The sequence below is a fragment of the Triturus cristatus genome, chromosome 1_2 (genome assembly GCF_964204655.1).
Source record: "Triturus cristatus chromosome 1_2, aTriCri1.1, whole genome shotgun sequence".
NCBI lineage: Eukaryota > Metazoa > Chordata > Amphibia > Caudata > Salamandridae > Triturus > Triturus cristatus.
This window is the reverse complement of record NC_140580.1, coordinates 213,709,701-213,737,605: the sequence shown is the minus strand read 5'-3', so window position 1 is coordinate 213,737,605 and position 27,905 is coordinate 213,709,701.

Sequence of the window (27,905 nt, the reverse complement as noted above, 5' to 3'; positions counted from 1 at the left end):
TTGCATGGCTAAACAATTATAAGGTCCCAAAACGAGACCTATTGGCTATGCAAATGCTCGTTCTTGAAGTTATCATAGTCAAACATATCCATTGATGAGAAGCAACATTAGCAGCAAGACGGTGCCTGGCCTTTGACAAAAATTAGAAAATAAAGTTTCGATAAGAGTCCCATGGTACTTACTACAGGAGGTGGTCACGCCTCTCCCCCAGGCACCACATGGATAAGCAAAACAAAACCTTCCCAGTCATGCTCCAGTGTCTTCACCTCCCTTACACAAACTCCACCTCCGTACAAGGAGCTGAGAAAATGGGCGGAGGTGGGAGAAAAGCTGTAAAAATGCAGAACAATAAACTATCAAAGATCTCTCTGGGAATGATCGATTTATGGAATTGTAAAGTTGATGTAGGATAGTCTCTGGGATAGTTTAGTGCAAAGCCTCTGCATTTCACGGCTGTAGTTCAGACCAACCTCTGGGTTTTAATAGTGATGTATGTATAGCTTTTTATCAGCAATTCGAAGTTTGATGGGGAATAATTTAAGCAAGTGAATGAATAAGATTAAATGCTGGCCGTCAGAATGAGAAACTCTGAATAGAGTGGAGAAATAAAGACCAGAGCGACGCTTGTTTGTAACTTCTGCCGGCTCCAAGTTGCGCATGCGGGATTTGGTTGGCGCTGATCAAGGAGTGAATCTAGTAACTCCCTGCTTTCAAGTGAGGAAAATAAAAGTTACCCATTGAAGCCGCCACACAAACATTTAATTGGCATCATATGCGTCTGAGTCGCGTTCCTACTGTGTGAACCGAATAAGTTCATTCATCAGCTGGACATGTTTCCAGATGTGCGATAAGAATTGCACAAATTTACAGTCCACTTCTCTTTAACATAGGGTTTCGGGCACATTGCATCACCAGAGTGCAACAGGTACAGAGTACGATTGACTGTACCCACGCAGTGCATTGTCCTTGTACTTGGAACCGAAGTGAAGGTGGGCAGTCACAGTCGCAAATGCATTACAGCAGCTAGTCGTGTTTGTCAGAGCTCAGGAGGCAACTTGATGGCAACCACACGACCGAGTTGATGGCGAAGCAGCGTTGTGAGGTCGGAGAAGACGCCGTTCCCGCTGCTCCCGCCTTTGTCCGCCTTTGTTCACCTTTGTTCCCGCCGCTGCCGCTGGCACCACTCCAGGGTTGTTTTAACCTCGGCCTCGGCCCCCTCTCATTAGCGGTTGGGGGGTCGGTTGGCAGGTGCGGCTGTGTGTGGCTGTGGCGGCTGTGGCGACTGCGGAGAGTTGAGAGGCGGAGCGGTTTGATTGGAGGGGAGCATGTGTCCGGCGCCTGACCTGGAGCATCGAGGTTTGCTGGGGGGCTCTTGAGATGCCGTGAGTGCCCCCCCCTGCAGCTGGAAGACGAAGAAGCAGCAGGAAGAGCAGTGGAAGCAGAGGCCTTTCCAGTGGTGGCAGGAGCCTTTCCCTGAAAGAGGCCGCCGGAACCGTGAGTGAGTGCCTTTCTGTAGAGGCAGGCCCCGTAAAAGATCCAGTTACAGCACTGGCAGGGGCCACCAAACCCATTCTAAAGTGACAGAAGCCACAAGAGCTTTTTCTATAGCGGCAGGTAACCGCTAAAAACCTTTTTGCAATAGCGGGAACCTTTTTTTTTTTTTTTTTAAATCATATTCAAATCGTAAGTAGGTCCTGGAAAACTGTAAGTGGTATTTCGCAGCGACAGGAACCCAAAAAAAAAAAAAAAAGAAAGAAAAAAGTTCAGCAACGGCGGGAGCCGTAAATCAGTCCCGGTAGCGGCAGGAGCAGCCAAGACTCTTATTTTATGCAGTAGAAGCCGGGAGTCAACTCTAGCAGCGGGAGAGCCCGTTAGAAGTTCCTCAGCGCCTGCAGGAGCGGGTCCATTCCCCTGCGAGTCTCCTCAAGTGCGTTAAGAATACTTTCACCACAGCAGAGTTTTGCTACAGGTACTACAAGGGTCGGGTAGGCCTACAAAATCACGGCTAGAGCCGCTGTTATTACTTTTATAATATAATTACAATATACAAACTTTTATTAAGGTATAATTAACCACAAATATAATAAACAAGGTAAAATTCTTGGAATGCGCTCAGGAAAGGAAAGATTACTGGGCCCTCCCAATAGACGAGCCCGTAAAATGCAAGCACTGAATGTGTTAACAAAAACTAAAGCACAGTTAAAGGGACCAAGTCAAACTCTAATATCACCAATAGCACGGATGTTTGAAAAATCTACAAAAATACCACAGAAATTTGATTTTATGAAAGATCCAACAGGAGCACTTATGTCAATGGAACCAAATTTAGAAATAAAACAATTACAGACACCAATTAAACCAATTAACATCTTGGAATTAAATGAATCACCAATTGGAATAGAATGTGATATAGAATGTGAGTATGATTATGTCAGCAGTACAAAAAAAGGAATTAGAAGATCAAACAAACAAACAAAAAATGGTCTTGGACAACCAAGTTTTGCTTTTCCAAACAGTAGAGAGGGACTCGGATATAGAAGGGATAAAAACGTGGATAAAAGATCTACCACAGCTTGATAAACCTATTAACCTCATGAGTTCTGGGGCCCCTTTGCCACTACAAATTAAAGTCGAAATAAGGAAAAAAAACGAACCAGATAATGCCAACACACAATATGATATCACACTAAAAGACGACGAAGTCAACCAAGTCACCCAAGTAAAGCAAACCCCCATTACGGAGAGTATAAATATGGCATTTGTGTCAAGTATGCCATTAGGAAAGAGTGCAGATCTAAACGGGGAATTGGCTTATGAAAAACAAGAGTACAACACTTTCAATCAATCAAAAAAAGCGACTAATAAAACCAGAGGAGGGAATGTGCAAATGGAAAAAGTTGAATACATTGATAAACATTGGGTTAAAGAAAAAACTCAAACAGAAAATCATGAAAATTCCCAGGATGATACAAACGCTCATATCAAAAAAAAGGATGTACTTAATAAAGCAGGTCTAAAAATCACAGGCAATCAAGATCTAGGATCGGTATGGGATATATTTTATCATACATCAATACTAACTCTGGAAGCTTTGACATATCAATCAAATAAAATGGATACCCAAATTGAAATACTAGGAGTTATGGCTAATGCAGTCACCGGAATTGATCATAAATTAGCTGAGTTAAATAACTTAATAAATAAAGCTCAAAAAGAAGCAACTTCAAATTACTTTGACTGCACATGTGCACCCATAATAAATAAACTGGCTACTATTCCGGATGTAATAAACAGCATATTAGAAGACGTTAAAGGCACTGTGGGAAAAAAACTAGAAAATCAAAAAGCTGAGATAGGTTGCATTGGAAAAAAAAATGTTTTACCATCTGCAATTGATGAAAAAGAAAAAATCGAACAAATTGGCGATATAAAAAATTCTAATATTGTGAACAAACCAACCATGGAAGCAATGCAGAAGAAACAAGACGGAATAAATAGCTTCAATAACACGGTTCAGTGGAATGACATAGGACAGGATAATTAAGATATTAAGGCCTTTGAATTAACAAAGAGACAAAGGAAAAATTGCGTAAAACAAGAGAAAAGGAAAAAAAGGAAAAAGCTCTAAAAACATATCTTATACCAGAAATGCCAGATGACTTGATAACACAAGAAGGAAAAAAAGAAACTGGAAAGAAAGACGGCGATTTTCTAAACAGTTAGTTTACAAAACAATTGGGAAGAAACGAAAAATATTACGACATATTCACAACGTCTGGGAAACATATTGCAGACTTAAAATCAATTCCTTCAAATACATATACAAGCTTACCTACGGAAAATACTGTTCAAAAAGAGGGGAGAAAAGTTCAGGGAAAAAAAAAGAACTAATTGGATTAAAAGAAAATGGATGTGTACTAACACAAGACCTTAAGTGGGAAATCGAAAATGATCCGACTGAAAAAACAGGGTCTTTATCTACCTTAATCAGTCATAACGAAGAACAAAGGCAGCCTATCCATAACCAAAATAATTCACCTAATACATCAAAAACACGTTGGAATTTGATACAAAAAAAAGAGAGAAAAAAACAACGGATGGAGGAAACAGAGAATAACTTTACGAAATCAAAAGAGTTGACTGAAGATAACACCCATAAATTTAGAAGGGACGACATAATAATTATAACAAACTGTCAAGGCAAACAAATTATATGTAAAGAAAATGAACCTTACGACAAAAATAAGAAAGGAACGTTGAACTTGAACAGACCTTCCCAAATTACTTTTACACCATTATTTGACTCACATGGCAAGCATGACACCCTGAATAGAGGAAATATCCTTCACCTTTTTAAATCTATACCATCATTAGAAAAATTGACAACAGAAGATATTGACTGTGTAAGCTTCTTACAAAATACCGAAGGCAAACAACCAATAACACTGCTAACTGTAAACACTGCCTTTATAGCAGATCAAATCATGCAAGAACACAAAGTTTTTCACAGCTGGGTGATATTAATTAGCCAACTAGCCCCAAAGGTATACCCAACTCCTTTTATCAAAGAAGAAAGTCCAATGAAAAGACCGAGCAAAATGAAAGTCGATCTAGTCTATTCTATATTAAAAAATCCCCTGGGAAAAACAAACTGCGATAGTGGAAAGTCCATATATCAAGGAAAATATGAAGAAAATACAAAAGAAAATAAAGGAGTAAATGAGAAATGGATCCTGACGGCTTTACATGGCAGTAACAAACAATGACAGAACAAAACACAAGATGTAACAGATGAAACAAACACAATAGTGGTTTGTTCATGGAATATAAATGGTTTATGTAAAAAGATAAAAAATGCTCACATAGAATCACTAACAAACTGTTATCAAATTATATTGTTGCAGGAAACTTGGGAATTGTACCCGTTTATGTTACAAGGATATAAAGGATATTTTGTTCCCGCAATAAGACATTATAAATTTGGACGGCCGTGTGGGGGCCTAGCAATATTTTTACTGATTGACCTAAAAATAGAACATAGGCAGCTAGATACGAATAATTCTAACTCCAAGCTGTGAAGTTGAATTACTTAATAAGAAAGGAAAATAAACCAAAAACTCTAATACTAATTAATATATATATTCCACCTAAACAGATATCAAAGAAGGAGACGTGTGCTGCTCTTAGTACCTTTTTGTTGGACCAAATAATGGAAGACCCGTCTATAGATTTCTTAGTTACAGGAGATTTCAATATAAATCTACTAGTACAATTCATACGGGATCATTTTATCCAGTTCCAAAATCATCAATGGTTAATCCCAGAGCAAGTACTTGATCACTCCAAAAATGTTAAACAAAAGACTATTGGTAAGAACTTCATGATGGACATGGAAGCTTTGGGTCTTAGAATGTTGAATGGTAGATTTAAGTCAGATACACCCCCAGCGTAGTCTTTTCAGTCTCACCAGTATAAATCTAGAATAGACTATACTATGGTTTCTGTAAATATCTTTGATAAAATTACTTCATATCACCTAAAAAAAGTATTTGAAAGTGACTATAGTCAACAAATAGTACAAGTGAAATTGCTAGGATCAAAACATCCAAATTACTTAACCATGCACGGTCAGATTTGTACTTCTAATTATAGAAAACTTACATGGGAAACAAATAATATGGACACCACGATGAAAAAGGCACGAGAACTAATTAAAACAATTTTTTAAAGATAGCACCGTATCGTCTGTAATTGATCAATGGGAAAATTTCACACAAAAAATAGTTGCACCATACGATACTTCTCCTCATGCTATAAAAAAACACAATGTCCACAGGAAAAAAAATGATGCCTTTATCAATTTCCCATATACAGTAAAAAAGGTCAGACGGACCCGTAATAGACTTAGGAAACAGCTAAATAAGTACCCAAATGATGAAGATATACAAATAAAATTAAAAAAGGCCAACAACGAATTGAGAAAATTAATTTGGAACGAAAAAAATAAAATGAATCAGGGATTGTGGGCAAAAATCTTCTATGCCAGTAATCAAGCGAACTCAAGGGAGTTCTGGAAAGTGATTAACGGATTAACCAGGCCAAATAAATCTGTAGTCACATCCTCCTTAACTGAAGAGGAATGGACCATATATCTCATAAAAATCCTAAATCCTAATATAGAAGTGAATATTGAGGAACACAAATCAGTTACGAAAGAAAACAAACACTTAAGGACAGATAAGATCCATGTAGAATGTGACGCAGAAATCCCTATTACAGAAACCCAACTCTTAAAACTAATAAAGAACCAAAAAAATGGAGCACCGGGACCCATTGGCATTCCGTTTTCTCTTTACAAAGAAGAACCAGATTACTGGGATATTTATTTGACAAAGGTATTTAATGAAGTCATACGAACAGGGATGGTCCCAAAATCATGGAGAGGTTCATTGATATCTCCAATTTTTAAAAAAGGAAATTGGCAACAACCGGAGAATTATCGCTTGATTACCCTTCAAGACACTGATGCAAAATTGTTCGCAGGGCTTTTATTATCCAGTTTGACTGACTGGGTAAAGGATAAAAGGATACTGCCACCGAACCAAACTGGATTTATCAAAGGTTTAGGAACCTCAACAAATATATTGATTCCATCTGTATTAATGGATAAGGCACTTTTAGTTAAACAACCTTTGTATTTTTGTTTCGTCGACTTCAAATCGGCCTTTGATTGTGTGAACAGGCACCATCTGTGGAAAAAACTTGAAGAGCAAGGAATTCCAAACTTATTATTGAGAATGATACAATTACTGTACACTGACACCTGGATTGGAGTAAGAATTGGTGACGGGCAAACATTAACCAACAAGATACTTACAACGGGAGGTCTAAAACAAGGGTGTGTCCTTGCACCTCTGCTATTTAATCTTTTTTTAGCGGATCTTTCAACTACATTGAATAAGGTAAATGCACATCCGCCTAGATTAGCAGATAAACAAATATCTAATCTCCTTTACGCGAACGATGTTGTACTTATAAGTCACACCAAAGTTGGGTTGCAAAGGCTAATTGATTGTCTATCAGTGTATGCAAAACAAAATGATATGGTGATAAATGAAACAAAGACCAAAGTAATGGTAGTTATGAAAAATATAAGGCTAAAAAATAAATATAATTGGAACCTGGAGGGAACAAAATTAGAACAAGTTGATTCCTACCGGTATTTTGGAGTTATATTCAACGATAATGGAAATTTTCTCCCGCAAAAAAGAGAAATTACATGAAAAGCTAATACTATGACTGCAGCCTTTAGGATAATTCAGAATTCAATATCTGATTTGTCTTTTCGTCCTTTACTAAAGATCATCTCAGCAAAGCTATTACCTACACTAACACATGGTTCTGAGGTATTAAATGGGAAAGATGCAGAGATTATTAATAATGCAATTTCAAAAACGTACAAAATCTTATTTGCCAAAAAATGCTTCGCAAGCTCAGGTAAGGCTCGAATTTGGGATAAATAACCAGCTTCTATCAAGAAAAGGACAAGCTCTTAAAGTTTGGAATCGAGTAAAAAATGACCAAGACAATCAGATGTCCCAGCTATTATGGCAAGAAGTCAAATATAATAAGACGCTGCAGGCTTGGTCCTACCTAAATAAAGCAAAAGAAGAATTTTGTGTAATATCGATCTGGGAGAATACGATTACCCAAGAAAGTTTTAAAAAAACAATTAACAAACTTACCAATCATTTTTCTCTGATAAAAGATAAGGATATATTTGCGAAAAGAAAACATGCATGGCCAATCATAAATGGATATATCAAAAAACATGTCCAAGAATATTTAGAAATACCATGGTCATTGAAAAACAAGAAAATCTTTATCAGAGCACGCTTTGGGTTACTGCCGGGTTTATGTCATGTACCCATATGGAAAAAAACCGCAATCAATACGGATTGTAGATTATGTAAATGTGGTAACGAGAATATTATACATTTACTATGTCTTTGCCCTGGGTTAGAAAAGGAAAGGAAAGCCATTTTAAAGAGACTATTTAATGAACGTGGACTAAGGTCATGCAGACAAGCAGCGATGGCATGTCTAAACTCTAAAGATATATTCATGATTTCTGCATTTGTAAAATTTTTGAGCACTGTGGATAAAAAATTAGGGGAATAATAATTTATTCTATTTTTTTTATATATTGTATATTGTATTAGAGGCATGATAGCAATTGTGATTATAGCGTTTTAATGTTTTTATATTTGAGGATATTTTAATAATTTTTTGTAAGATTTTAATTAATCACACAAATAAACTTGAACTTGAAACTGACATTTGGGTGGGGCAGAGTGTGAAGCACTGCACCTGACAGGCACTTGTACTAGAAGGACAGCACTTTGAACTGCATTCAGGGGCTCTTCCAGTGAGACCATCGTTTTTGTATTTCTGTGGCTAATCGACCTGTTTAGGCTAATTAAGGTCCTAACAAATGTGTAGCTTTTTTTTTTTAAGTAGGATGACACCATGATATGGTTTAATGTAGTTATGGACTATCGCGCGTTTAGAATGTAAACCTAGCCCAGAAGAGCATCCTGTGCATACTAACAGAATACAGAAACACCCTGTGAGGATACACAGACACAATGGCATGTTAAGGGTGCGAACTGAGGATAACACATTAAGTAGATACAGAGAGGACCAAAAACACAGCAACATATGTAGTGCAAAATGTAATTCATTATGGGGTCTACAACGTAGTCATGGACACAGAGGAAATTAACAGAAGGTGTGTTCTAGGTGGTCCCAGATGGAAGACAGTTCCTTTAGTAAAGGCATGTATTTGGATGGACATGATGAGACAGCGGTCAAAGTGTACTACTAGGCAGGCTCTTCACAGACTTGGTGAAGGCTAACAACGGCAAAAGTGAAAGCAGTGGAGCACGCGCGCGCGCCGTTAAAAAAAAAAGACCGCAAAAGGGAAAGCAGGGTGCGCACGCAGCACCGCCAAATGTAAAAGTAATCACGCTCCATATGGCGCCTCGGGCACTGAAAGCTGGCAGCTGTGCACGTTCACGCTCGCGTGAACGCAAGCTTTAGGCCAGGAAAAGCCGGTGGGCAGCACTTTGAAAACCCATTTACTAAATGTCTTGCCTGAGACAGCGCATGGGCTGGCTCAGGCAAGACCTAAAAATGAAGGAAAGGAAGAGGGAAGGGGTGGTACTTTATTGGGGGAATAATTTCAGTAGACCCCCCAGAAGTGGCTGCACATACATTGTTTGCAGTCATGTAGTTTGATGTGTTTCACAGTGGGGTATTTTATTTTTCTAGCTCCTCCCTTGAGTGTGGAGCACGCACCGGTGGGCACTGTGAAGACTTTATCCTCTGTCTCTCTCACTCGGGCACATTTCACAAGCACCAGATTCACTCCTGCTGTCTCTCTCACTCTGGTGCCTTACACAAGCACCAGATTCACTCCTGCTGTCTCTCTCACTCTGGAGCCTTACACAAGCACCAGATTCACTCCCGCTGTCTCTCTCACTCTGGTGCCTTACACAAGCACCAGATTCACTCCTGCTGTCTCTCTCACTCTGGTGCCTTACACAAGCACCAGATTCACTCCTGCTGTCTCTCTCACTCGGGCACATTTCACAAGCACCAGATTCACTCCTGCTATCTCTCTCACTCGGGCACATTTCACAAGCACCAGATTCACTCCTGCTGTCTCTCTCACTCCGGCACATTTCACAAGCACCAGATTCACTCCCGCTGTCTCTCTCACTCTGGTGCCTTACACAAGCACCAGATTCACTCCTGCTCTCTCTCCCACTCTGGCACAGTTCACAAGCACCAGATTCACTACTGCTGTCTCTCTCACTCGGGCACATTTCACAAGCACCATATTCACTCCCGCTGTCTCTCTCACTCTGGTGCCTTACACAAGCACCAGATTCACTCCTGCTGTCTCTCTCACTCTGGCACATTTCACAAGCACCAGATTCACTACTGCTGTCTCTCTCACTCGGGCACATTTCACAAGCACCAGATTCACTCCTGCTGTCTCTCTCACTCTGGTGCCTTACACAAGCACCAGATTCACTCCTGCTGTCTCTCTCACTCTGGAGCCTTACACAAGCACCAGATTCACTCCCGCTGTCTCTCTCACTCTGGTGCCTTACACAAGCACCAGATTCACTCCCGCTGTCTCTCTCACTCTGGTGCCTTACACAAGCACCAGATTCACTCCTGCTGTCTCTCTCACTCGGACACATTTCACAAGCACCAGATTCACTCCTGCTGTCTCTCTCACTCCGGCACATTTCACAAGCACCAGATTCACTCCTGCTGTGTCTCTTATTCTAGTGCCTTTCACAAGCACCAGATTTACTTCTGCTGTCTCTCACTCTCAGGCGCTTTTCACCAGCACAAGATTCACTCCTGATGTTCAGCGGCGGATCCTTTGTACAAGACAAGCGGGCAGAGCTGTAAGGCTTCAGTGTGATACAGTGAAACAACCCTTTCCTGCAGAGCAGCCTGCTGTAAGACAGATGTGTTACAACACTTCACCTCTGACCCCAGTGGCGATCCAGCCCCTCTCCTCTGATGTTAGCTGCTCATTTGCCTCCGTGGCTCCACTGATAGATGTGGGCCGCTCTGCCCTTCTGTGTGTTTTCTAATTTGACATTCACATGCGCTTTGCTCGTTCGTTTCTGTATGTCTTGGGAGAGTGATGGAAAAGTGCGGGCCATCATTCTTCAGAAAGGTCATTCATGCTCCAAGAATCCCAGAGAAAGCTGTACATTTGTCATTAAACATTGATCGGGTAAAATGGAATCATCGCGCTCACATCGAGGAGCACTCCTGCACGAGGCACAGAAATGTATGCACTTAGCACACTTGTGCAGTGCTTCATTTGTAAACAATGAAGCGCCAGGGCCCATAGCCATTCCGGAGAGTCCACTGCAGCTGGTGCTGCCCCAGCTCCTGCGGCCACTTGTGAGTGACAGTGGTAACTATCTGCTAGTTTTTGAAAAAGATATTAAATTGGCACTAAGGAATTGGGCTAAAAAAAATGAGGCACACAGCGCCACCATGTGGTAGATAAATATGTGGTGGTGTTTAGAAAAAGGTGCCAGTGGCGTGTACCGCCAAACACCGAAACAAATTAAGCACAGCATGGTGCTCCTGCACCAGGAAGAAGGGTGTTTCACATAGAGCTCAGATTATACATTACGCAAATAACACATTAAAAAAACACATTGCAACTCGGAAAGGATTGCTTGGGCTAGTCGGGGTGTGTGAGAGGATGCAGCAGATAGGGCTATCGGGGGACTGCAGGGACCTCACCTAGGAGTGGTGGGACGCAGAAGAGGAAAACAAATCTGGTTTATAGTCTAGAGTTGGGATGCACAGACTTAAGGACAGATTTACCAACATTTTGCGCTGTTTTTGCATCACACAGGTGACGCAAACCAGCACAAAATGTTTTTTTTTAATTTACTTTCCAGTGCAAAACTGGAAAGTGCCTAAAAGTAAAGCAAAGTAGCTCAAGGTGCTGCTTTGCATTACTTTGTGTCAAGGAGGCGTTACATGGGCGTTCACATGCAACCACTTATGCTTTTTGACACAAAACCTATCTACCAATAATTTGAGACAGGATTTTGCTTCAAAAATTTGCGTAATTTGAAAGCAGGCGTTAAAAGTAGAAATATTTTCATTTCTCCTTACTTTTCAGACTTTGCACGCGTGCTTCACTGTACAACACACTTACAAAGTAGGAAAAGTTTTCCAACTGGTCTAAGCATAGTATCTTGTACTGAAAGTGAACCCTTCCAATACAAAACCTATGCTAGACTCTTGCGCCCACCCTTGCACTATGGCACACGGGGTGTGCGTGGCGCAGGGCATCAAAATTCTGCACCGGCGCTAGGTAGAGGGGAGGAGAGTCCCATAGCTCTATAGCTATGGTGCTCTCCTGCTCCCTCCCTGTCACGCAACGCAGAGCTGCATTTTTGGCTTCTGCTTTGGGTGACACATTAGTAAACCTGCCATTAAGTTCACGAAGATAGAGAGTAGACAGGTCTAAATCTCTTCTGCATTGGCTTGGTCTGTGAAATGACTTCTTGCTTCCTGTCCAAGGCTCCGTTCGCTTCATAGTATTAATTCAATTATTTATAAGCAACAGCTGTAAAGCACTACTGCACAGTCACCAAGAAGTGATCTCTCTACACTCTGGATTAGTTTATTCTCTTTTCCTCTTATTTTGATTAACCTGTGCCTACATTTTCCTGGAGACATAAAGTGTTTCATGTAATTAATTATTTTAAAGCAGGGGTGTCCACTGTAGGTCTAGAAAGACCAGATAGAAGACAGTATGGCTGCACATTTGTATACAATTAACTCAATAAAACTCACTTAAATCGGGTGTTGTTATCCAGAACCTCTTGTGCTCCTCAGTTGGACTCCACAGTTCTAGAGCGGTATGAGGGCATCACAGTGACGTCCGCACTCATGCTTCTGTAACAAATGCCTGTTTCCCAACATTAACCCTTTGAAAACAGACTTCTCTTTGTAGGTGTGGCCTGGGGACAGCTTTAGATGACTTGTGAGTCTCGTGCATTAAAAAATCATACATAAAATACACATGCATGCATGCATACAAACATACATAGAGGGGGTTGGGTCAGCCCACTAGAGGCGGGATCTCTTCCATTTTTGCTCATCGCGTGTGCACCTCTACCTAAAAGAAGTGCACTTCAGTGCCTGAATGGTGGTACAATACTTTACTTTACCAAACCTTGTCATCCTTTTGTGCTTAAAATATATGTCTTCGAGCTACAGTAATTCAAAGCCCATTACTACAACAAGCATTGGCAAATTCAATAGGTCTCACCTATGCAAGAGCTATTGGCTTTGCAAATGTGTTTTAGCCATGCTGTACTCCAGGGTAGCTGCTCGTTAGCAGGGCTAAAAAATAGTGGGGTCAAGGAGAGTGGAGTGGAGTAGGGTGGGGTGGAGTGTTGTAAAGTGAAGTAGAGTGGATTGTTATTGGGTGGTGTAGAGAGTCGTGGAATGGCGTAGAGTGGTGTAGAGTAGTATTAAGTGGCGTAAAGTGGTGTGAAGTTGAGTGTCTTGGAGTGGCATAGAGTGGAGTGTCATGGATGGAGTAGACTGGAAGGGCGTAGAGTTGAGTAGAGTTGAGGGGCGTGGAGTGGGGTAGAGTGGAGAGGCATAAAGTGTAGTGGTGTAGAGTGTAGCAATGTAGAGTGCATCGGCGTAGAGTGCATTGGCATAGAGTAAAGTGGTACAGAGTAGAGTGCAGTGGTGCAGAGTAGAGTATAGAGGAGTAGAGTGAAGCGGTGTATTGTGGTGCAGAGTAGAGTGCAGTGGTGTAGAGTGGTGCAGAGTAGAGTATAGAGGAGTAGAGTGAAGTGGTGTAGAGTGCAGTGGTGCAGAGTAGATTAGAGGGGTATAGCATGTAGTGACATAGAGTGTAGTTACGTAGAGTGCATTGGCATAGAGTAAAGTGGTGCAGAGTAGAGTGCAGTGGTGTAGAGTGGTGCAGAGTAGAGTATAGAGGAGTAGAGTGAAGCGGTGTATTGTGGTGCAGAGTAGAGTGCAGTGGTGTAGAGTGGTGCAGAGTAGAGTATAGAGGAGTAGAGTGCAGTGGTGCAGAGTAGATTAAAGTGGTATAGCGTGTAGTGACATAGAGTGTAGTTACGTAGAGTGCATTGGCATAGAGTAAAGTGGTGCAGAGTAGAGTTTAGAGGCGTAGAGTATAGTGATGTAAAGTTCCGTGGTATAGAGTAAAGTGGTGTAGAGTGGTGCAAAGTAAATTGATGTAGAGTGCAGTGGTGTAGAGTAGAGTGTTGTAGAGTAGAGTATAGTGGCGCACAGTGGAGTGGCACAGAGTGCAACTGTAAAACGTGTCATTTGTATAAACCGTCAGGGGGTGGGAGGTGAGATATGCCGGGCAGGTGTCATGTGTAAGGTACATGTCAGAGTCCCTCTGACAGAAGCGTAAGGGACACAGCGGCCGACTTTGGAGCTTCGAGTCTCTGCATCCTCTCAACATCCTCTGATTCTGGGCAAATTACTTAATCTTCCCGTGCCTACGAAAAAGAACAAAAAATGAATGGGTCCTTGTGCACTGCAACTGGCGCTCATGCAAAGCGCTTTAATGCATTCGGATCGATTTCCCGCTATTTCAAACCTGAAAAACACAAGCATCAGACCTGTGCATAACTCACAGCATCAGTAAGCGCCTAGAATCCCTGCTGTGTCCACCACGGAGCTATCCCAGCAGTTGTGAGACGCGCACCCCCTCACATAAACAGTTATAAACAGAGGCGCTCTGCTCTGTCAGCACGTCAGACACATCTCATTGCCGCCTTAGGGCCTCCGCAGACATCACAGAGTGTCCCCAAAATAAATTAAGCTTGGCTGACTCTAATAAGTGACATTGCGCCTCGAATCAAGAGATGTCATCTGGGCGCAGACGTGCTGCGGAGAGTTACCGTGTGGTTAGGCGGTGGCCAATGGGTGTTTTCTTGGACTGGGGGGAGCCCCGGGTGATGGATCCTGTCAGAAATGAGGCCTGACACGCTGTGATATATGTATTTCATTCGCACCCAGAGCTCTTTACTATATTATGTTCATCGCTCGTTGAGTTGAGTAGAGTTGAGGGACGTGGAGTGGGGTAGAGTGGAGAGGCATAAAGTGTAGTGGTGCAGAGTGTAGCAATGTAGAGTGCATCGGCGTAGAGTGCATTGGCATAGAGTAAAGTGGTGCAGAGTAGAGTGCAGTGGTGTAGAGTGGTGCAGAGTAGAGTGAAGCGGTGTATTGTGGTGCAGAGTAGAGTGCAGTGGTGTAGAGTGGTATTATGTATTTCATTCGCAGCCAGAGCTCTTTACTATATTATGTTCATCGCTCGCGCATCATCCATGTGCCGCGAAGCTCAACGCCAGGTGCTAGATCTGGGGTTTGAATCCAGTGTGTGACGTTCCTTCTCATCTTGCCAGGCTCACGCTGTCGAGATGGGCTGCCGGCTGAACAAGCCCCCCAAGCAGGAGGCCCCCACCCGGGGAACATCTACTCCACCCTGAAGAGGCCTCAGGTGGAAACCAAGACCGACGCGGCCTACGAATACCGCTTTGTGGACTTCACGGCGCTAGACACCGGTGAGTGAGGGGCCAGGAGGAGGTGGTGGCAGTGTGTGCTGCAAGGTGCACTCTTGGCTTCAGAAGTACTGGGCGGTTGCCGACAGGAGTAATGCACAATTCAGAAGTAAGGAGATGATGCAAATAGGTTTCTTTCCGGGGGGGCTTTCTACACGGTATTCCCTTTGAAGCTTGAGTGTAAGGCAGAGATGGAGGCCGAGGGGTGTCTGCAGCAGGGAAGGTTGTGTGGATCTGGTTGTCCTGTCTTGATATGAATATAAACGTGCATCTTTATGTTAACAGACGGTGAGTAGATCTGTAAAACGCTGGAGCCTGCCAGCCAGACCCACTCTGTGCCATCAGCGGGCACGGAGTGAGGGGCTGGGCAGACTTGACCATCTCCGTTGGCCTGGACATCTCTAGGACACATTGTAACAAGCATTGGCCACGAAAGTGATCGCGATCACGATCGCTGTGAAAGCGAAAGTGATCGCGATGACACAGAAAGGCGTTCATGAGTGCTGCTGGCTGGCCTAGCGCATGGCGGCTGCGCGCGTGCACGCTCACGTGCACGCAAGCGCTAGGCCAGCCAGCAGCACTTAAAAAACTCACATACAAAATGTCTCTTCGAGCCAGTGCATGCGCTGGGCTCAGCGAGACCTAAAAAGGGACATTGATGGGGCTTCAACACTGCAAAGTTGCCATGCTTATTGCTCTCTCAGTGGTCTCCTATGACGGCGGCTGCCCTTGTCTCCCGCTGCCAAATAGGGACTTAGCACTGCATTCCCCTGCTCAGCCACACACCTTGTCCCTGGAGTCTGTAGTTCCAAGGTAGTAGACCAAAGCCTGCTAGTGATGTCACATCCAGAGTGTAGTGTAGTGGGGCAGTGGAAAGTTTTAAATACTGGCTACAACCTGGTCTCATCCTCTTACACAGTTGGGGACCCAGCCTTACAATCTGTTACATGTCTTTCGTTCAGATCAGATGGCTGTCAGGATAATTTAGGTCACAAAATGGACCCATGGTTAGCTGGCGTTAGGTTGGAGTATTTATACCTCAAAGCCTGTGCCCCCAGTTAGAAGGTTTTATGGTATGATCTGAGATCAGTAAACACCTTTTAGTTCTCTTTGTTGTGGACATTGATTGACAGGTCGCTAAAGTTAATTACAGTAACAAATATGTTTGACTTTCTTTGCAAACAAGTAGAGCTGCATCCCTGTAGTTAGTATTTGATGATGGCATGACGCGCTACTTAGGTATTTGTGATTGTGTAATAGAGTTTTGGTTTGACTGATTGATCTTGGCAGCTTCAGGCTGGCCCATTTGTGACCCTCATTCCTCCTCCTATTGTCACTCCCGGGATAAGTGACTTGGCACTGGACTGTTGGATATGAGCCAGCGATGTATGTCTACTCACTTTTATCTCCTAGGCTTTGTGCCATGGGTTGATGTCCTTGGTGGTTGAAATTTGCTTCTCCACTTTCCCCACTCTTTCTGATAAAACCCTGTAGGTCCTCTCGTTGATGGTGTGCTGTACTGATCCTTGCTCTCTTTTCTCGTCCATGTTCCCCAAAGGACAACATGAGTTTAAGGTCAGAGGCTGACCCTGGCTACCTAAACATTACACAGAGCAGAAGTTGTCCCCTGGAGAACTTTCATTCTTAGAAAATTCTTATAGAAGGACTAGGACTTCTGACTAGATTTTAAGCTTCAAGGAACAATGTGAGGGATAGAATGCCTGAATTAACCTCAGCCACTGGCTATCACTTGGGGCTAATCACAGTAAGTCGTGTTTTTTTACCCACTATGCCAACTCAAATTTGACCTGGCCATATGCAAACCAGCCTTGATCCTACTTCAATAGGAAGAAGTCCAGCACAAACTGCCTAACCAGGTCCTCTCTGATCCAGGAAACAAGCAACCCAATAGTGTTTTCGCCCTATAGGCTTCCGTCAGTCAGTGCTGATTCTTTCCGGTGGCACAGTGACTACAGGATACAGGTCAGGGAATACCCGCTCTACTTAGGGGATAAACAGCAATGAACAACAAGGTGATGGAACAAATGATTGAAATAATCTCAGCCACTGGCAATTGCTTGGACTGCATCCCAGGCCATCGTCTTTTGTCCAACTTGCCAACTCATATCAGACCCACTCATAAGCAGATCATCCTTGGTCCTGCTCCAATAGAAACAGTGCAGCCAGAACTGCCAAGCCAGGTCCCCTCTGAATGACCACACAAGCAACTCAAACCAGTTTTGGCCTATTTGGCCTTTTCAGTCAGGTGCAGCTTGTTTTCAGTGGCACAGTGAGCACAGGACCCATGTCTGGGCAAACTTGTCGCACTTAACATGTTAACTGCAATGAACAAGTTAAAGGATGGAATTCTTGAATTAATCTGCAACCATTGATGATCATTTGGGGCTGCATTCCAGTCCATAGGTTTTTTTGATTAATGGGTAGAACCATTGCTTTGTGCGCACTAGGGAGATCCTTCTTCTTGCCTGGTGGGCTTTGCTCAGGGCATATATAGAATTGAGGCCACTAAAAAGGAGATTTTGTGCCTTGTGGACAGAAAATCACTTACCTACACCAGTTTAAGCAGACAATGGGGTTGTGCCTGTGACTCTCTTGTCACAAAGAAAGGGTTACTCCACATACTCATTCATAATTGGGGCAGCAACTTTAGCATTCAAAGCTGGCCTCACTCCTCAGAAGATCAGAAAGTTGGGTCAGTGGGACTCCGATGTACAATGGGTTTTGGCTTTTTAGAAGTATCCATTCAGTATTGTTAATCCATTGGCTGACTTTGCAAAATGAGTTTCCTTTGAACTGAAACTATGAATGTGGAATGGGTCTCCTTTTAAACTGTGGCTATTGAATGTGCAATGACTATCTTTGGTAAGAAAGCTATCTTTTAAACTGTGACTTTCAAAGTATATTGACATTAAATGCTTTGTATATAATGTCATAGTTTAGATTGATGATCAGAGACTTCTGTGTAGTATAGCTTGCTTTGATAAATGTTGGGCAGCATAGTTTGTTCTGTTCAGTAGTCAAAATATCTTTGCTATATTAATCAAGTTTGCTGAGCCTGCCGTTGTTCTTTATTTCTTGCTATGGGCACGACTGTGGGTCTTCGACTATTCCTTTGTTGCAATGGCAGCTGAAACGGTAACGTCAAGGGACTGGAACTATGGTTTCTCAATCACTGATAAAACCTAGCTGCAGTTTCAGACATGTGCTGGACAAACCTCATTAATAGACTATGCCAGAGGCTAAATAATGAGCGCAGGTAGATTCACATTCTAATTATCCACCTGAGGCTAATGACTTAGCTATCGTAGCTTGGGGTCACTTGTCCATGCTAAGCAGGAACTAATATTTGACATTGGTAGATTCATGGGGTCTTGTGAGTTAACATGACCAGAGATCATTCCATGCAGATTTTAGCATGGGCTAGGTCAGAGACTGGCATTGAGCTTTCCGAGAGAAAGGTGAACAATGTCATGTAGATGTTCACTGCTCAGAGGGGCTTTGGTTTAGTAAGGCACAGCCTGGTTATTGCACACAGAAAGGGCTATTTCCCTGAAGGTGTGGTCCCCATATCAGACATGGGCACTGATATATGCCTTTTGAATCTGCAGGAGACCCTAGAAGCTGCTTGATGGTGGTAGTAGGTGAACATAAAGTAACTCCAATAATGTGGGGGACTCCGCTGCTGATTACTGCATCTAAGGTTTGTTGGATTTACAGGGTAATCTAGAGGACTGTGGTGCAGAACGCAACCACAGGAACGAACACAATGGGGGTGTTTCATACCAATACCCTGGGAAGGAACCTGGAAGGTAAGCAATGGTAACCTATTACTTCCACAGGCAGTCGTGAACCTAAGCAACTGGGGACTTGCCTGATTCCTGGAATATGGGGTCCAGAGGTGGGTTCACGCTAGAGGTAAAGTGACCCCAAAAACATTATACCACCAACCGCAGTACAGTCCTAGTGGTTCTTGTCTTTTCAGATGGCGAACCAGAACAGGTCTTATCATCACTGGCCAAAAGTCATTTGTTGCGTTGTGGCAGATTGCATGATGGCACTTTACATTGTGTTTTTTACCAATATGACATTACAACACATTGTAATGTACCTCTATGAACTCTAACACTACAATGCATATCATTACATTGTCTGTGTTTTTTACAACCCATATATTAAAAAACTGATTGTGGCAATTCATAGCAAATAAAATACATGCACTGTCAAAATAAAAATTTTTACTTAAAAATGTTTTATCTAGTTACTGACCAAAACATCCCCAACCAACATGACGTCCATATCAGCAAACAAATGCGCCACAAACTCCATTTTTAAAACTGTTTCTGTCAGAAATTCACCCAAGAATACATACAATCTATTTAATATTTTTAAAGTAACATTATTAGTACCAAAAAACCTATATAACACTACCTTTTTGTGCGGAGTTGACTGAAGACCATTCAGATGACAGAACAACCAAGAGGACCTTCTTGAGGCCTCACTGCATGCTGCTACCTATCAGACCACATAGAGAAGTGCAAGTATTAAAAACAAGAAGTATTTACTAAAAGCGCTAACAGCAGCAGAGAATAGAGAATATTTATTAAATAGGACCATTTTTGTTTCTGGCCCAAAAAAAATCACAGAGAAGAACTTTCATAATATGTTCAAGAAAGGATACTCCTGAGGAGTCAAATGTAAATACTATTCTAAACGTTATTACGAAGTATACCTGGAAAATTGGATTAAAGACAAACAAATAAGGTAAATATTTATTGTAAACATTACTATTTTTTTGATCAAACCAACAGCCATATTTCAAACAGGTTAATAAAGTTTAAAAACGATTTATTATCAAACTTAAGTGTAGAAATTGAGAGTAAAAATAATATCAGCCTTTTTTTATTCTTCTCTGGTAAATAATTCAAAATGTTTTCCCTGACACTTCTAACCCTATTAAGTTATAGAAAACTGTATAAATAAGGAAACTGAATAAAAAATGGCTTTTTCTAATTTTCAATTTTCTACAGATTTCTATGAAAAAAACTAAAAAGCTGAAAAAAGAGAAGGACCGAAGAAAAGTGATTCCTGCAAACAGACATACGAATTAAACAAAGTAAGAAAATAAAGTAAAAACGTCAACATAATCCATTCTTCTCTTTTGTTTCTCTCACTTAAAACATTCACAATGGAAAACATAGCCCTTGCAAATGATGTTCTTTCTGAGAGAGGGAGCCAACTTTTAAAACACAATGGATACCTTAATCGTAAGGAGAGACACACTGAACCGAGGGCTCATTGGAAGAGCATACATTATTTACCTGACTGCTGCGCAGCAGAGTGATTACTCTGGGGGACTTTTGAAGGAACATCAGTGCACAGTCACTCAGCCTCAGCTACTGAAGCAACGATTAGAGAAAAATTTGAATAAATTAAGGCACTAGCCAGCACTTCTAATGAACCTTCTGGTGTAGTATTATGGGAAGTCTATTAGAACATCCCAATGCATATGACTGGCTAAATGCCTGTCTTCCAAAATTTAAAAATAATTATTAACAGACAAAGACAGAGGAGTAAGAGTCTTCCTTCCAACCCAAATCTTTTTTGGACATGGAAATCTCAGAAGAACTAATCCAAACTTTTAACTATGAACTCTTTCTAATCTATGAGAATAATAGCCCTCGTGAGCACATACTAATCGTTGGTACTTTCCATAATATTGCAGTATCAGAAAATAGTAAAGGTTAGCTGATTAATTATACATTAAAAACCATACCCCATCTATTCATCAAAATGTGCAATATACATGCTAAAATATACAATACTAACATGCCGCTGATCTACAGTTTACTACCAGACAGGCAAATATTAACATATAGTAAAATGTTTATCAATAGTTAAAAAACAACAATACACAGCGGAAAATAATTATTGACTTTAATTGGAAATTATTTATTTTATTAAAAAGTTACACCTGGTACCAACATTCTCGACTTTTTCCATTTTGCCAAGGCAATCTTGCAATCAGAAAATCAGAAAACATCCATGGCTGGAGACTACATGACTGACAGTAAAATACAAATTGGAATAAAAAACTGCCTGTATTAGCTTTTAATCCCCCACGATAGGTAGATGACTATCACACTACAATAATTAAAGTAGAATATTTTACACACAATGAAGAAAAAGTTGCATCATTGCTAAATTATTTTTAGGAAATATAGACTGGCAAACTAAATTGCAGAAAATTACCAGGATTTTTAATTAAATGGTGGAATTGCTACTCAATGTATTTAGACGGAGAAGCAAAAACGAACAACGACATAGTGGGCTTGCATATTCTTTCCCTTCATCTATTGTTAAGGCACACCCTTCTTTCTACAATTTCCTTGAAATGTTGAAAAAGGAGCAAAGTTTCCAGTAAATGTGGCAAGCACAATCTTTTCATGGAAGTCTTCAACCCATAGATAGTTAAAAAAATAAATAAACAAGTGACTGACTCCTTTCCAAGGTTCAGCAACTTAAAATGTTTAAGGGAACAGACTACCTGCAAAAAATATTCCATACGTCCTTTACTGTTAAAATCAAAGTGCATTTTCCTAACAAATATATCTCTATATTTAATTTTCAATTTCAATTTTTTACTTTATTCGGTCATACAACCAGTAAAGTGCACAATAATAAATACATTTAAGTCTGTAAAAATGTGATAGACATATTAAAACGCCATTAATATCAACAGTGTAAATATATTTTCGCTCACCACTAGCTTATGCAAGTCACCATGACCCCATATCTATGCGCCACATAGTGTATATAATTTGGGCTTATATCTGGTAAATCTCCAGAGCAGGAGTAATTGAGCAAGACACAGCCTGTTTGTGGAATCGCAATATGAATTTGGATTTATAACATAGAGTTAGATGGCTTTTCTCTATTTGGGGATCCGGCTGATCTCACTCCCAGATACTCAAATTTAGACACCCTCTCAAGGGGTTTCCCCATTATCTTTCCTGATCTTCATTTTCCCTTGGCCTTACCAAATACCATATATTTTGTTATCTCCACATTTAATGCCAAGCTCCTGGTCTCACAGAATACCAAAAAGTTATCAATTAACCTATGGAGTCCCATTGGGTCCTGGTTAAAAGTAACGAGTCATCAGCGAACAGCAGGATCAGTACTTTTTCGCTATTTAAAATTGGAGAATCGTTTTCACAGTCCTGCAGTTTGTTGACCACCCCATTTACGTAGAGGGAGAACAATGTGGGAACGAGGACACAGCCTTGGTGTACCCCTCGCCAGATAGGAATCTTGGCAGTTAATTCGCTGGATTTCCCCCATTGGACCTGCGCATAGTTATCCTCATGCATGCTTACAATTAGATTCACCAGATGTTCCAGGGATCCCATTCCTTTTAAAACTAGCCAATGCATTTCCTGTGGTGCCAGGTGCTAGGTCAAAGGCAGCATGGAGGTCAACGAAAACTACGTACAATGTTTACTTTTTTAGTTGCACCTATTTCCAGATAAGTAGAATAAGCCTGAACACCTGGTCGCATGTACTAGTTTTGGTGTGGAAGCCTGCTTTATAAGGTGACAAGATCTAATTGTCACCCATATAGATTATTAATTTTTCCCAAACCTGTCTGGCGATTTTTTTTTTGCATATTGTGTAATAGGCTGATCGGTCTATAGTTCGATGGGGTGGAGGCCTCACCATTTAAAATGTTCCCTGGTTGCCAACTACATTGCACATGAAATTTAGGTAAGGGGCCCAGACTAGTAGTTCAGACTTGTACAAGTCACCCAGTATCCTATCAGGCCCTCCTTGTTTCATTGGGTTCACATTCAAATGGGTTATCAATACCACCCACAGGGAGGATTGATTCCCACTCATATAATAAGATAAAGTGATTGATTCACTTCTCAGGTTGGATAAAGTAATCCGGCATGCTAACCCCTTCTAAACTCCCATGTGATATAATATGCCAGAATGTTCAATTGTCATTACACCTTTCAGCGGTCAATAAATCCTGCCAGTTCTTATCAGCCCAATCACGCTTGGCCTTTTCTAGTGCTGTTTCATACCTGTTGTGTGATTGGGCAACAGATGTACGATCGCCCTCTTGAATTGCTGATTTTAAAGTAAATTTTGCCTGTTTGCAATCGCGATTAAACCATGCACATTTCTTTCCCTCCCTGGGTTTTTTCCCAGCCGATTGAGGTTGAAACACACCTTTTCAGCTCCTTGAAAAACCCCAAATGGGTGGTTATTATTTGGTCAGGCAGTAATGTGGCTGCATAGAGGCTATAGAGATGGCGCACAAACAGTTTGTATATGTTTGCTTGACATCTGCTATCGTTCTGGATTCTGGGCACAAAATACTTTTAAAATTATTAGAAATTAAGGGTTCTCGCTGCATTGTGCGGCTACCAGACACACCCCTGCTAAGGGGAGTACCAACTATGGAGAAAAGAAGGGGATTGTGGTCACTATGACACCTAGCTGTAAGCATCATATCGTTCACCAGGGGCCACAATCTAACATCCACCAAAATATAGTTGATGACACTTGAGCTAGGGCCTCTCTTGAATGTGATCTGTCTTTTCAGGTCTGAGCGGGTCCTACCGTTGCATGCCCTTAGACTCCTCTCTGCTACTAGCAAAATGAGCTGAAAGGCTACCTTGGTATTACGTGAGCCTCCTGCTTTATTTTTGAAATTAGGGATTCCCCACAATTCATCCTCGGTTAGGGAATCAAGCAACAGAGAAGGCTCAAATGTGGTATTGAAATCCCCAGCTACCAGCACCCTAGTCTGTGGCTGGCAAGTACCTACCAGTTTGTCTAGCATATGTAAAGTGGGTGAGTCATTCCCTGAAGAGACAGACCTGGCATAAACATTAAAGATGGATATAACTAGACCTGTCGGGAAAGTAGCCTGGATCCCCTTTATGTCCGGTGAGTTGGTTCTCAGCTATTTGTGTGTGCAAGCGAAAGAGTTTTTTACAAAAATTGCTAAACCACCGCTTGCCCTCCCTGTGCTCCTTGGGGCTAGCGCCTTAATGCTATATGTGGTATATCTACTGATAAATACCCTCTCTGTAGCCCAGGTCTCCTGAAAAATATAAATATCGTTATCGTTGATAAAAGCAAGCCACCCAGGATCAAAAAGTTTAGGGTAGATCCCTGCAAAATTCCATGATATAATTGACAAGCTAGAATTTAGAGGTGAATCTTTCTCCTCAGTACTATTATGGACCTCACATTCAAAATTATCTAAAGGAACACAATTTGGATCAGAGGTACATACACCCAAGTTAGCATTGATTAACGGCCCCACGGAATGAAAATATTCAATATCGGAATACGTATCTTGATTATTATCATTCACCATAGGATGGGGAATAACAGTAGCCTCACCATTATCACCATGACAAGGAATCCCAAGACATTTACCAGGGTCAGGTGCAACAGCTCGGTCTATTATTGTATTGTGTACTGGTTGAATATTAATGGGCCCTGTCCTAGACCAATCAATGTGTCCCTCAGCTATCTCAAGAATCTTAGGTGAAATGATTCTACTACATGCCTCAAGTCAGTCCACATCCTTCAGAGGAGATATCTGTCATTCGTCCCGGTGAACCCCAATGTGCAGGTCGAGTCCTTGACTTCCATATTTAAACTGTATGATTGAATTGTTAAGTGGGCAGCTCCTGGCATCTGGTGCAACCAAATTGTCCCTAATCCTTCCATCCCACAAAGACAGTTCAATAACATAAAGTGGGTTTTCCACAGGACATCTCCATGCCCAGCGATGTCTTCTCAAATCACAGAGCGACATCCTCTGACATGCCTAATCCAGTGCATTACCTTGTTAATAAGTGAATCTTTCGACTCATTCTTCCCATTAGAGGAGTGGCGTTTCGGAACATTTACCATAAGGATTTTATTCCCAGCAGAGTCATGAATCTGTGGATTCTTTCTGATTTGATTTAAACAAGACCTACTGCTCCACCCCCCAGCACCGCCAACAGGTCTCCATGGGCCTCTATCATAAGAATGAGGTAGTGGCCCAATACAGCCTTGGTGAATGGGATTGGGTTTAAACATGTACCCAGCAAGAATTGAAGGTCTAGGACCTCTCTCACAAGATTTATGACCTGAAAACACAGTATTGGGAGGAGGTTGGTGAATATGAACTGCAGGTATGCCAGCCAAGGGTAAATATAAAGGTGGTGGTGGTACTAGCATCTACCCAGTGGCCTGTGTAGGAGTTACCCCTGGATTACCATTTTTGGGTGACTGAAGTTGTTTATCTGTTGATATTAGTTGGCTAACAATGGCTTTTAGCTCACCCACCTTTGCCTTAAGATCCATTATCAGAGAAATACAATCAATAGGTGAAGTGACAGAAGGGATGAGAGCACCTGTTGGACTAGTAAGAGAAGAAATAAAAGCAACTGTTGGGCTAGTAGACAGACAGCTGGTGCTTGAATTCTGCAAAGATACATTATCAGCTAATTCAAGTAAAGGTACTAGAAACCTATTTTTACATGGAAAACAACAACACCAGGTGATACATTTGTCAAAGAATTAGGACTTAAGACAAAATTCCTACTTGCATCCACATTCGGTTGAACACCCTCGGGACAGTTTTTAGATCTCATAAACTTATTTGGAATTCAGGGTTGACACCGATGCATGTCCACCAGTGTGGGAGATTCCCTCGTAGATTCTACTACAGGGGGCTCAATAGTAACAGGATTCAACAACTGTTTACATTCCCCCAAGAGGTCAGCAATCCGATCTATTCACATTTACCCCCACCTTTTTTAGCTTGTTTCTTTTGGCCTTCTTCATTTTCCCGGGGCCATTTGCACCCTCCACTGCCTTCCTCCTCTGCCTTCCTTTTGCCCATGGAGCTTATCGGAAGCAGCAGACTTTATAGGGTAACCTAGTATGTCACAAAGTAGCCACTGTCAGAGAAACAAATGGTAAACAAAACTGAAGCAGCCTGTTATAAGCTATTTCTCAGGGTTACTCAGTAGTTCCGCTGGCTATGGCTGCACATAGATTGAAGAAAAAGCACCAGAGACACAAGCAATACCTTAAATGTAAGATGTTAGAGAGGGGGCCCAGCCTTGCCTCTTACTGGCGCTGACAAGAGCAGGCATGCGCGCACGTGGCCTGGGCTTTGCCCTGGCACAGCCAGATACGTATTGCGATGCAGGAGTGCTCCAGTGCCTTTACAGCATGTCGGGTGTCAGTTCCGCCCCCTTGTGATGAGCGTGGTGATGCTGGGGGACCTCATCCCACCCCAGCGAAAACAGCAGCAGCAGACCAGGTCAGTTTGGCCCAGAAAGGCATCCTGTGCTGTGAGAGTGCACCGGCGCCTTTCCAGCATGTCGGGGGTCAGCTTCGCCCCCTTGTGAACGTGGTGATGCTGTGGGACCTCATCCCCCCCTAGCGAAAACAACAGCACCAGACCAGGTCAGTTTGGCCCAGAAATAATATATCTATATTAACTTTACTTACTATTCTGTCTTGCCTAAATTAAAACCTCTTTTAGCTCCTGACCCCTCTAAAAAACAATGATGACTAACGGCATGATAAAGTCCTGTCAAAATACAGTTTTTCCAAATATTGTTTTATAAACATTCTTACTAGGAGCTGTCTTCTCACTTCAATTGGACGAGGTATTTCTGTATTCTTTCCATTATCATCCACATAGAGTGACACAGCATGTGTGGTTCCATCTAGAGGGATCCCCCACTGCTGGACCTCCAAGCGAAGGTGAAGATCCAGCGCTCCATGGAGATTGTGAATAGTATACGGGAAAGAGGGCAACCCTGACAAGTGCCACAGTGTATTGGAAAAGGGGGTGAAATCAAGCCACCAATGCCTGCCCTAAATGACTGGTTTGTATACAACAGCTTTGGTAGGTTGGCAGGCATTGGCCTATGCCTACTCCCTGTAGAACCTCAAAGAGGTACTCCCAAGATAAAGAATCAAAGGCCTTCTTGAGGTTCAATATGAAGCATGCTGCCTGCAGGCATCGCAGCCAGGCCTGATCCATCACATGGAAGAGTAGGCTAATATTATTAGATGTTTTGTGTCCTGGTACAAATCGAATTTGATTGGGTTGGATGCAGAAAGGAAGTACACTAAGTACTGATTCACTAGGACTCTGCCAAGTATTTTATAATCAGCACCCAAAATGGCCACCAGGCGATAGGAGGAGAGGTGAGTGGACTCCCTATCAGGCTTCAGCAGGAATACTAGAAGAGACTCCAGGAGAGAAGCTGGGAGCACACCAGGGGTAGGGGCTTCATTGTACACCTCGACTAAATGTGGAGGCACGTTGACTGTTAATCAATCATAATATTCAGTTGGAAACCCATCTAATCCTGGGGTCTTATTGCACGCTAGCCCATGTATTGCTTTCTTTGCCTCAGCCACAGTAATGAGTTTGTCTAACTCCTCTTGTAGCAAAGCACTGATGGTGACAGGGGGAAAGGGTTAGGAAATGTCTGATTGTGCCAGGGGGTGGGGTGGGAGGCGTCCTATATAGCTCAACAGATTATGAGCTAAATGCTTGTAGTATAGCTGATTGGAGCTCAAAATTGGGTCAGTGGGAGGGGCGATTTCCGTGAATGAGGAAGTATGTGTTTCCTGGTGAGCCAACCATGCCAGTAGGTGACCAAG